Source organism: Ruditapes philippinarum, unplaced genomic scaffold (assembly GCF_026571515.1).
Source record: "Ruditapes philippinarum isolate M1 unplaced genomic scaffold, ASM2657151v2 ctg15771_1_1_1_1, whole genome shotgun sequence".
Lineage (NCBI taxonomy): Eukaryota > Metazoa > Mollusca > Bivalvia > Venerida > Veneridae > Ruditapes > Ruditapes philippinarum.
In genome coordinates, this window is record NW_026859802.1 from 6965 (window position 1) to 19566 (window position 12602).

Below are 12602 nucleotides of genomic sequence, written 5' to 3' on the forward strand. Positions count from 1 at the left end.
ATTCGATAGAAACTAACAACCACATGGTTTAAGTCTTTTATTGGCGATTCATGGTAAAAACGATATTGTTTATGCATTGATTGGCCAAAAAGTGTACTTTTTGAGGGTCACTTAAAGTAAGTTTTACTTCCCTAAAGACGGTGCAATAATTGTGTATGCTCCATGGCCCATTTCAAACGGGCTTTGTGATGTCGACGTTTCAATTAGATTTTTCTCGACCGTAAATTACCTTCATGTAGCCTTCTACGTTTGCCTAGACACATGTATCCCGCGGCATAAGCAATGTCATTTTGAAGAAAAAATGCTGTCAAAAATCTTGCACGATATGGCTTTGATGAATCAGAATTTTCAAAAATTGGAAAGAAATTATACTTGTGATAATATAAGATGGTGCTCAGCAAAAGTTGAGTGGTTTGATTTTGCATGCGATACCAAATCAAGACGGTCTTAATATCCTTAACCCCTTACTGCATGAGCATTTTGTGAAATGGCTGTTTTCATTGAAAAGTTTCCCGTTACAAGTTCAAATTCAAATTGCTATAAAACTATAAAACTATAAAAATGCTTCAATACTAAGCAAACTTGGCACACATGTTGACCATTGCCTTTGTAACAACATGCTTAGTCTTAATTTTTCTGTTACCATGACAACAAGGGGACATCTCAAAATTGCCAAAAATAACTATTTTGCGATAGTTTTTCCATTAAAATTGATTTCAAAGTGCTGCATCTTCTCACTGGATTGAGATAGAGTTAAAGGCTTTTTCGTGTTGGTTACACGTTACATAATTATCGACCTTAGGACCTAGCCTCTAACAAGTCCAAAACTGTCTTGGCGATGAGGGGGGAGGCTACCGCCGCCCTTCAAAGCCCAAAACACAAGCGGGCACACCCCCTTCTGGTATCTCCCTGATGTAACTTTTGGATAGGGGCGGCGCCAAAAAAGTGGTCACTTTTTAAACAACATTCCTCAAACAAAAACAAGTGTTGGGGTTTTTTTTAAGGGTTTTTCCCGCCATTTAAAGACAACGGGGGAGGGGTAGAGGAAGGCCGTGAATTTTGGGTTTAAATTGGGTAACATTCTGTTCAAGGTTTGTATGTCTTGAATGTTGTACTTTTTGGGTTAAAGGTAGGGATAAATATTTGCCTTATCCCAATGAAAAAATTTAAACTGAAAAAATTTGAATAATGCCCCATCATGACTTTTAAATTTGGGATTTCCTTAATACTGAAAAAGGCAAAGGTATTTTTTTATTTTTCCCATTTTTTTGTTAAAAAAAACCAAAACAAAAAAGGGGTTTTTTAAAAAATTTAACCCTTTTTTTTAAATTTGAATAAAAGTGTAAAAGGGAGTTTTTTTTACATGGGCGTGCCCGGGTTCCCAACGAAATTTTAAAATTTTTTTGTAATTCGCGTCATTTTTTTTTGTAAAATAAGATCGATTAATTTAGAATAAAAAACTAGGTTTATTTTTAAACAGATTCATTTCCGGACAAAAACTAAAACAATTGTACAATTTCATTTTCTTTCACTTTTCGGCATTGTTTTTGAAACTCAAATCGTTCAAAATTTACGAGATTGAAAGGGTCCTCTTCGCAGACTTTCACATTCTCCTCATTCTTATTGATCTCGCTTTCATAAAAGAACCTGTTTGATGATGATAATAATTATGATGATAACAGAAAATGTAAATGTATATTGATAAAGACGATGTTTGAGTGATTGGTTGATTGATTTTATTCCTGGAATAAAGGACTTTTATAGACATATTACACATACACAAGAAATACGCTTCCATATTTGATAGCAAAGAAAAGTATAAACAAATGTCTAAAAGAGTTCTAATTTGATATTCATACGTAAGTTTTACGAGGAATGATCAAAAAAGTTTTTCGGGCCCGATATACATCTAGCCACTACACTGACATTTACACACGATACGTCGATACCGATATCTTATTGAAGATTACTGACGGAGTTACACGCGGGATAACATAAAACACACTTTGATCAGTAAGGTTTTGTGCCATTTTATACCAAATCGAGAAAGTTGAAATCAGATACGTCATGAAATACCTCTGTAAAAAAGGGATGTGCACCAAGGAAATCCATGACAACTTCATAGATACACTTGGGAAGAAGTCCCCTTCTTATAGCACTGTGACAAAATAGACTGCTAAATTTTAGGGGGGCAGGGAGAGCATTGGAGATGATGGGCGGCCTGGGCGGCCAAAAGAGGCCATCAATGATGAAACTGCCGAAGCTGTGCACGATCTGTTCATGTGCGACAGAAGTTGAGACCTGCGAAGCTTTGCTAGGGAAGTGGATATACGCTTTGGTAATGATTATATAAAAAAAAAAAAAAAATAAAAAAAAAAAAAAAAAAAAAAAAAAAAAAAAAAAACAAAAAAAAAAAAAAAAAAAAAAAAAAAAAAAAAAAAAAAAAAATATAAAAAAAAAAAAAAAAAAAAAAAAAAAAAAAAAAAAAAAAAAAAAAAAGAGATAAAAAAAATATAAAAAAAAAAAAAAAAAAAAAAAGTTCAGATGGACAATTCTGGACATAAATGCCTATGACATGTCAAAGCCATTTCTGTCTGATGATCCCACAGGCAGTTTGACTGATGACAGAAACCCGGATCAGGGGCTTTATCTCCGGATCGTACTTTAATGAATGAAGAACATGGGACCATCACTTCGATCTAGAATAAAAACAGAGCATGCAGTGGAAGCACCAAGGCTCACCTCATCCCCTTCGAAGAGATTCATGAGGGTGCCATCAGCAAGGAAGATAACGGCTTCAATTGTTTGGGATAGTCAGGGGATAATCATGATTGACAATCTTGAGCAAGGTCGTATCATAAACGGTACGTACTATGCAGACGAATTGAGACGTCTGTGTCAAAAATCGCGCGTAAAAGGAGAAGAAAACTGACTAAAGGCGTTTTGCACCTGCGGGACAATGCACCAGCTCACACATCCCAAGTTACGATGGCTGCTGATCCTGACTGCGGCTTTGAAATTCTTCCTCATTCCTCATTTTCTCCGTACTTTGCCCCTCTGCCTTCTACCTGTTTCCGAGACGTTTTGAAAGCAATGAAAGTGTCATGGAGGCGGGCTATGAGCCTTGATGTAGAGGGCGATTATATTGAAAAGTAAGACCGTAAGTTGGGTTCTCTGACTACCGGAAGTACATTGGACCAATAACTTGTTTATCAATCCTCGTACATGAAGTTAATTTCTAAACAAACATATAAGAACTAACACAGGAATAAAAGTATATCTATTTAGCGTGTGACTAGATATTACTGAGTTATTTCAATTTTGCCGTGTTGGGCTTTCTTTAGGGATTCTATATTTATCTATTTTATGATCACATCCGTGTTATTTGTGCCGTGTGGCGGCTGTAAAAAGTATCCCCGTACATTTAATCAATGATGTTATATTTTCGATCCTTGAAGATCGTTAAGCACGACATTATTGTTGTGCTTTTGGTATTTTTAGTTTCGCCTTTTCGGCATTTTCTATATGGGTGGTTCCAATATTCCTACTTGAATAATGTTGAATCACCCTTAGGATATGTTGCCTGCTTTTTAAATTTGTCTTTTGACGTCTTATCTGTGATACGCAGGCTTCATAACCTCTGATCCCCTTTCAAAATTCCATTTTATTTAGTTCCGCCCATTGTTTTCTCGTTTAGGGCACACGCTTTTTATTACTTGGGGACCATACGCCGCTTTTCATGGAATGGCACGGAAGTGTCACATTGAAGGTTCCATGATTACCGCCGTATGAACACATCTGCGGATGTTTCTAAATTCAAATTTTTACTATTTCTCGTTTAAATGTTGAATTCTGCTTAAGCCGGTGCTAGGGGGGGCATGGACAGTAGCTTGCACTTCCAGTACTGTCCATGAACAGACTCAATCAAACCGAGCCTGCACCATTTTCAATTTTGCCTTGTTTGGACTTTCTTTAGGGATTCTGTATTTATCTATTTTATGATCACATCCGTGTTATTTGTGCCGTGTGGCGGCTGTAAAAAGTCTCCCCGTACATTTAATCAATGATGTTATATTTTCGATCCTTGAAGATCGTTCAGCACGACATTATTGTTGTGCTTTTGGTATTTTTAGTTTCAACTTTTCGGCATTTTCTATATGGGTGGTTCCAATATTCCTACTTGAATAATGTTGAATCACCCTTATAGTCCAAGAGATGGCGGGGTTTTATTGCAATTTACCGTATCACCAAAAGAAACATCGCCATTATGAAGCATATTGTTTGTAGTTTCTAAAAACCCATTTCTTAAGTTACGCAGCCCGGGCAAAAGTACAAATATCCAAGATGGCCGCCAATATGGCTGCCAGAAATTACAAATACCATATAATTTTTGTTTCTTGATTTTTTACATACGGATTTTGTACAAAGTAGTTTCAATTGCACAATATCAGATAAAATATGGCTAATTTATGGTTCAATCATGCAAAAATGACAATTATATGGCAAACTTTTAAATAATCACAATCAATTTACCAAAAAAGTGGTAAAAAATGGCATTTTTTGACAATATGATGACTTTCATTTTTCCGTATTCACACAATATAAACAAAAATGCATTTAAAGTGTGTGTACTTTATCAATTTAACATAGTTAGACAATTTAGGCATAAAAAAATCATTTCTGGTCATTTATGCCGTAAGAGTAGATCTTCAAAAGTGGGTGGGGTAAAATTATTGGGAAAAAAAATCAAAATTACAATATATTCCAAAAACATGCATTTACATAATAATTTCAGTTTAATGTATAATAGTAAATTGTGTTTTAATTGAATTTTATTAATCATTTGAACATTTCTTGATAAGTTAAGCTTAACAATTTATTACCTGATCATTTATCACAGATGAGTACAGCTTCAAAAGTGGGTGGGATAAAATAACCGAGAAAGAAAGAGGAGAAAAAAGAAGAAAAAAGTTCAAATTATTAAGCTTCTAAAACTTGCCTTTACTTTTCAATTTTAGTGTATTTATCATGTAATTGAATTTTGTGATAAGAAATATAAAGAATGTATTACATTAAAGAAGAAAGAAACATCGAGTCATCGCAATTTAAAATTATCACAAAAAATGAATGGTACCGAAACACATTTTTGAGATTTTGTTGCCTTTATATCGTAGAATAAAATAATTTCATAGTTGTCTGTCTTTATCAGTTGATTATAGCTTGATAAGTCATTGAAAGTAGTTACCTTATCATATATCTTAGAGTTTTAAAACTCTATATTGAAAAATAACACCTAAACCATTAAATATAATGTTCATCAACTTGCTTTTATTGGTCTATAATATATGTTTAACAATTATATGATGGCATTTTTTATGTTTTGGAAACAAAAATATTGTATGGATAAATACTTTTTTGAAAAGATTTTTTGATAATGTTCTTCCAGCAAAAGTTGTAAAGTGGATATTCGATCTCATTACATTTTAATATAAACTTTAATTTTGGTTGATTGGTATCATTTAAACTTTGACTACTATAATATCTAACATGAAAGAAAAGAGAAATGGTTATTGTCATTGATGAAAGGAGCATTTATTAATGAATGTTGTGCAAATAACATACTGAATAAAATCACAGTCATAGAAAATTGCAATAGTGGATAGCGAAATGTATTTAAGTCTTTATCATATCAATTAAACTTAAAATACAATATAAATGCATATATTAATATAAGTATAAATGCATTAATACATTCTGCACAAAAGAAAACAGTCAATTTCAATACTTAAAATAAAAGCAGCATTTTATGCCCTCCCGTACAAAATATTGAGAGGAATTATTATTTGTACAATGCTTCCATTTTCCTTTCTTTGAGTGTGGTCCATACCTTTGCATATTTTGCATAAATTGTGCACTGATGGTCATGTTAAGTCAATAATTATGTCATTCCTGGATGGATTTTTTAAATAACTTAATAAAAATGTGTTTTGATATTATATCGATTTGTCACATTCAAAAATCAAGTCACACTTGAACTTCCGTATTCATAATATGATTAATAGATGGCGTTGTCTTTCCAACGACATTGTCTTTCATGGATGATTTTTTTTACAATTATACATAACTTTTTTTAACATTGATCTGATGTGTATCACGCTAAAACAAGATGTGTTGCTCAAAGTCACCGCTAATTTTTCATTTCATGCGTTGATACTTTTGTCTGGTCAACAGATGTGTTGCATGTTAAGGTCGAGTTAATTGTGGGACCATACGCCACGTTTAATGTACTGGCTGAAATAAGTCACATTGAGCTTTCCATGATGACATCAGTATTAACACATCTGCGAATGTTTCAAAATTCAAATTTTACTATTTCATGCTAAAGGTTGAATCATCATTGAGGAGTTGCTTGGGGTGTGGACGGTAGTTTGCACTATCCAGTACCATCCATGAACAGGCTCAATCAAACCAAGTATGCAACATTTTCAATTTTACTGTTTATTGGAAGTTCTTTAGGGGTTGTATTTTTCCCTATTAACACCTGTAACTTATGCCAGACTAGCATTGTTTAGAATACATATGCTCAAAATCGTACAAGCAAATAGAGAGATACACAATATGGCACATTTACACTCGGTTCGATTATGCCTATTTTTGGGACAGCAATGATATATGCAAGCTTCTAACAACGTCCTCCAAGCAAAATAAAATTCAGTATTTAAACAAAAATGTAATGAAATTATAATAGTGAAACTTAAAATTTTAAGCATCCAAAGATCTTCAATGTAACCATTGCGTCACTCCATGAAAAACAGTGTATGGCCCAAGTAAAATAATGCGTGTAGCCTAAATATGAAAATTATGTTGAACTTAATGACTGAACTTTTTAAAATAGGGTTATGAAGTCTTAATATCAGATAAAAGCCAACAAAGGAGAACTCTTAAGTCAGGCAACACATCCTTAATGGTGATATTCAGTATTCACGAAGGAATACTAGAACTACCCAACGGGAAAAAAGTCAAAAAGAAGAAACTAAAACTATGCAACACAGCAATGTTATTGTGCTGAACGATTTTCAAGGATAAAAAATATAACATCCCAGATTGATCAAACTGTCAGGAGCTGATGCACCATTTTTGCCATCTACACAGTCAGTTCTCAGAGTGACTCCCAAAGTACTGACATTTAAAACCTTATTTTTGCCGAATACTGAGACTACACATAACATAGCTAGTGGATCTGAAGGAAACAGCGACTATGTACTTATAGATGTAAATTACAACTAAATGCTGGTCGGTTGCTTAATGTGAAAATTGTTGCTTTTAAATCGACTTTTGTACAGAATGTATTAGTGCATACTTTCAAGATGTATGTTTTTCTGTGACAAGTATTGATAGCTTAAACATGTTTTAACTATTTGAATGTTTTGTGTGCAGTTAATTTCACAACTTTTGCTAAACTTATTCATATATGATTGCTTATTTTATAAATGACAATACTTGTTACCTGTGTCAAATTAAAAAATGATGATGTGTTTAAATCAAATTTCACAACTACACTCTCACAAAATGCATTACAAAGATATCATGGTTCTTGATTAATATATAAGTGTGTCTTTTGATGTTTTTAATGCACTTGTTCTTGATTGTAATTATGATGCAAAATTTCTTACCTTTATCAAAGGCACATTATGCCTCAAAAACAAAAAAAAATAAATAATGGTTTAAGAGAATGTAAGATGCTTGTTACCTGAATAAAACAGCGATAAATCTAAAATTCTTTGTAGTAAATGTAGCAAAATGACTAAGCAAAGTAGTATTTTAACTTCCATACAAAATACTAATTCACTTTACTTATTGCCAAAATGTAACAGATAAAAAAAAGTTCTGGTGATTGGCCAGTGAGTGACGATATGGATAACATAAACCTATACCAAAATTTATAAAATCTTTAGAGAAAGGAAGATAAAAGCTTGTCTGAGGCATAATGGGCCTTTAAGAAAAACATAACCAATTATGTACAGGTGTTGTAAACATGTATCAAAATAAGTGATATTACATTTTTTGGTAGAAAGAACGTAATAAAAACTGTTTCTGCCCATAACTGTATGTTGTATAAGCATCGTGATGTCTTCAGGTTTAAGTTCAATTTTATCCCACACACTTTTTAGTGCTACTCTTCTGAGACACATGCCTCGCGACAATTTAAATTAAAGAACACTTTCGTCTATTTTATGATACAAAGATGAAACAAAAGTTACAAAAATACTAGCATTTTGTTTTCATACATTTTTGTGTGAATTAATTATGATAGATAAAACATTTAAATGATGTTTTTTTTTCTTAGTTTATTAAAGAATTTATATACTGAAATTTGAAAATACTTGAAATTGCAATACAGCCTCTTTTTTAAACATAAAATAAACATCTTTTTGAGAACAAACATACAAGATTTGATACGTTTTTTCTCCATACACTATAGATAAACACAGTATAAATACATAACGTCATTATAACTGGCGATTTTTAATGAAGACCATATTAACTTGACCAACAATAGGGAGTAAAGCTTTCCAAACTTTTTTATTAAAAAATATTCAGTAAGAATTTCGTAGATTTCACAAAAATATCTGCAATAAACGTGTTTTACCAAAATATGACTATGCTAGGTTCATCGTTAACATAATTTATTTATAATTATTGTCAGAAAATGGCAAAACATGACTATTAAACATTAAAAAGTAAAAGCATGTTCAATTAGCACTTTAATTTTGAAAGTGTTTTGTTGGACCCATTTTTTTTTTAATTCTATCCCTGTGTGATACATTCTCTTGTAATGATTTTAATGCCAAACTAATACAGCTATAATCAGCTAAAACAACTGTAGCACAATTATTCTACTTTGTGTCAAAAAGATATACTAAAGGGCAACAAAATGCAAAAACTGTGTTTTTTACCTGTTAAAGTTTTGGTTAATTGTGATTATCTTAAAGGTTGCTATGACATGATGTTTCTTTTCTTCTTAAATGTAATAAATATTTATTTTATATCTTACCACAAAATTCAATTAATATATTATTATTGCACTAAAATTGTGAAATAAGGGCAAGTTTAAGGAGCTTATTAATTTTGAGCGCGCTTTCTTGGGGTTATTTTACCCCACCCACTTTTGAAGCTGTACTCTTCTGTTATAAATGCGTCAAGTTATGACTTTTTATGCTTGTCTTATCAACAAATGTTAAAATGATAAAGAACATACAATTAAAACACAATTTCCTATACATTAAACTGAAATTATAAAGTAAAGGCAAGTTTTGAGAACATTGTAATTTAATTTTTATTTCGGTGATATTACCCCACCCACTTTTGAAGATCTACTCTTACGGCATAAATGCCCAGAAAATGATTTTTTATGCTTAAATTGTCTAACTATGTTTAATTGATAAAGTACACACACTTTAAATGCATTTGTGTTTATATTGTGTAAATACGGAAAAACGAAAGTCATCATATTGTCAAAAAAAGCCATTTTTACCACTTTTTTGGTAAATTAATAGTGATAATTTAAAAGTTTGCCATATAATTGTCATTTTTGCATGATTGAACCATAAATTAGCCATATTTTATCTGATATTGTGCAATTGAAACTACTTTGTACAAAATCCGTATGTAAAAAATCAAGAAACAAAAATTATATGGTATTTTGTAATTTCTGGCGGCCATATTGGCGGCCATCTTGGAGTTTTGTACTTTTGCCCGGGCTGCTTAACTTAAGAAATGGGTTTTTAGGAACTACAAACAATATTCTTTATAATGGCAATGTTTCGTTTGGTGATACGGTAAATTGCAATAAAACCCCGCCATCTCTTGGACTATTAGGATATGTTGCCTGCTTTTTAAATTTGTCTTTTGACGTCTTATCTGTGATACGCAGGCTTCATAACCTCTGATCCCCTTTCAAAATTCCATTTTATTTAGTTCCGCCCATTGTTTTCTCGTTTAGGGCACACGCTTTTTATTACTTGGGGACCATACGCCGCTTTTCATGGAATGGCACGGAAGTGTCACATTGAAGGTTCCATGATTACCGCCGTATGAACACATCTGCGGATGTTTCTAAATTCAAAATTTTACTATTTCACGTTTAAATGTTGAATTCTGCTTAAGCCGGTGCTAGGGGGCGTGGACTTTGCACTTTCCAGTACCGTCCATGAACAGACTCAATCAAACCGAGCCTGCAACATTTTCGATTTTGCCGTGTTGGGCTTTCTTTATGGATTCTATATTTATCTATTATTTGCTACTATGAAAACACATGCTTGATTGGATGCGATATACAAAAGTCTTGGATTTGCCATACAATTCTGAAAGCTTAATTCCAATAGTGTCATTGGAAATATAATTACTACAATATACAATACAACTAAACAAACACAATATAAAAATGTAGTGAAGATGAAGATTAAGAATGATTGGAAGCTGTCAAAAAGTATACTTATATAAACTACATGTCTTATTTATTTTCTTGAAATGAGTAACATAAAGCAACACGAAGTCTGATCAAGTGCAATTACAATTAAGTACAAGTTTTAACTTATTCTATTATTAAATATTTGTCTTTTTTATTGCTTTAAAAACATCAAATCTTTGTTAGTTTTTTTATTAATTTCTGTAGGCAAATATTTTCAGTCATAAAAATTAATGCAATATCAAAAAGGGTTATATTATCTTTTCCATTTCGAAATTCCAAAATAATCTAAACCTTTGTTCAGACCCTGGAACATAAATAATCTAGGTGGCAATGTATAGTTGCTAAACATAATGTTCTAGTCTTGTTATCTAAAAGTCTTGCTTGTCTTTACATGAATTTACGACGTGTGTCTACGTTACAAAGAATATCATTTACAAAAAAATCACCTGACAAAGAATGGTCAATATTAAGCCCTATATATCTAATAGATAATATAGACTCAATAAAGTGATTATGATGATGAAAATAATAATTGAAATTGAAAATATTTATGATAAAAAATATCTATAATGATGATGAAGGAAATGATACTGAGGCCGCTGACGATGATTATAATGATGACGATGATGGTGATGGTCTATATTTGAAGTTGCTTATAAATGTATCAAAAATCGTAACGTTAAGCAATATTTGCTTTGAAATAATACTAGTCTGCAACAAGGAGCAAACGAGCGACCGACAAAAATGGAACAAACGTGACAGATATCTTCCTTTTAAAATTGAATACTCTAAAGTCAATTGCGGGACTATTACGTGTAATCGCAGCGGACAGGAGAATGTTCTTCTAGCTTTTTCAGTCAAGAATACTCTTCTTTAAACAACACATATTTTCAAACATAGTATTAAAATGATAGTGTAAACGACGTTACATTAACAAACAAAATACATTTTAAAATTGTCGCCCGCTATGTTTCTAATTAAAGTTCATCATTTGCATATTTATTCTATCACCGTCGCTTTAACTATATATTTTAATGTAAATAACCTTAGAAATTGAAGTACTTACAACAGCACAAGTCTTTGTGACGCATCACCAAAGCTGATTTTGATCACGTCGGAGCTGCAAAATAAATCATGATAATTGTTATCTTGAACTTGGTAAATGTGAGCAAATCCACCAGTACAAAAAAAGCATATTCCGTTATAGCTTCACTGTGTATTACCTTTCACAATAGATTAGTCAACCTGTTGCGCTTATTTTCTAAGTTATGACCGTGACAGTTTGTTTGTACTCCCTGATTATCTCGGAAAACCATAAATATTCTTAATAACTAACTAACTAACTAAATAGGTTACTAACTAACTAACTTACTTACTTACCTACCTACCTTCCTACCTCGCAGCCAACCTGTCTACCTACCTACCTACCTAACTACCTATCTACCTACCTACCTACATTCTTTTAACGAATTAATTAACTAACTAAATAAATGAAAAAGATCTTACTAAACAGCTAACCAAGAAACAAAGCAACTAACTGACTTACTAACTAAATAAATAAATAGATAACTAAATAATAATTAAATAAATAAATACGTTTTATATTAGGATCAAAAAACAAAAACAACAATATACATATAAACACTTACATATCATAATTTTCAACATCTTCTTTCGACCAATACAGGTCAAATCGAAAGCCAGGACTGATCCCTTTAGAATCATTCCAAGATACTTGTTCAAACTTCTAAAATAGAGAAAATGCTATTATTAAATTTCGTAATTATTATTGAAAGAAATGAAAATTATTCGCTACTGTATGACGGTTCAGGTTGTTTCCAAGTAGTTTATTTGATAATTTTGAATCTTCAATTAATAAATAAATTGAAATTATAATAGGTTAAATATTAAATATATTTTCATATACATGTATATGAATAAAAGCATATTCGGATAATGCATTTCGAATAATACGCTCGTATTTATATTGAAAACGGAACCGCCGATCTACTTCGGATAATGCCGGGTATTCGAATAAAGGGTTGTCGAATAACCAGGGTCGGACTGTATAATAATAATAGCATATTACTAATTAAGTAAGCAATACAGGAGAAACGGTTTTCTTACACAT

General features: G+C 31.9%; 1 long non-coding RNA gene across 1 annotated transcript; it reads right to left on the reverse strand.

Moving 5' to 3' along the window:
- Positions 1 to 1585: 1585 nt before the first annotated feature.
- On the reverse strand, positions 1586 to 12221 carry LOC132757961 (uncharacterized). Its single transcript, XR_009629522.1, has 3 exons — positions 12121 to 12221; positions 11538 to 11591; positions 1586 to 1647 (listed from the first exon to the last, which is right to left on the reverse strand). It is a non-coding gene; the product is annotated as an uncharacterized LOC132757961 (long non-coding RNA).
- Positions 12222 to 12602: the final 381 nt, after the last annotated feature.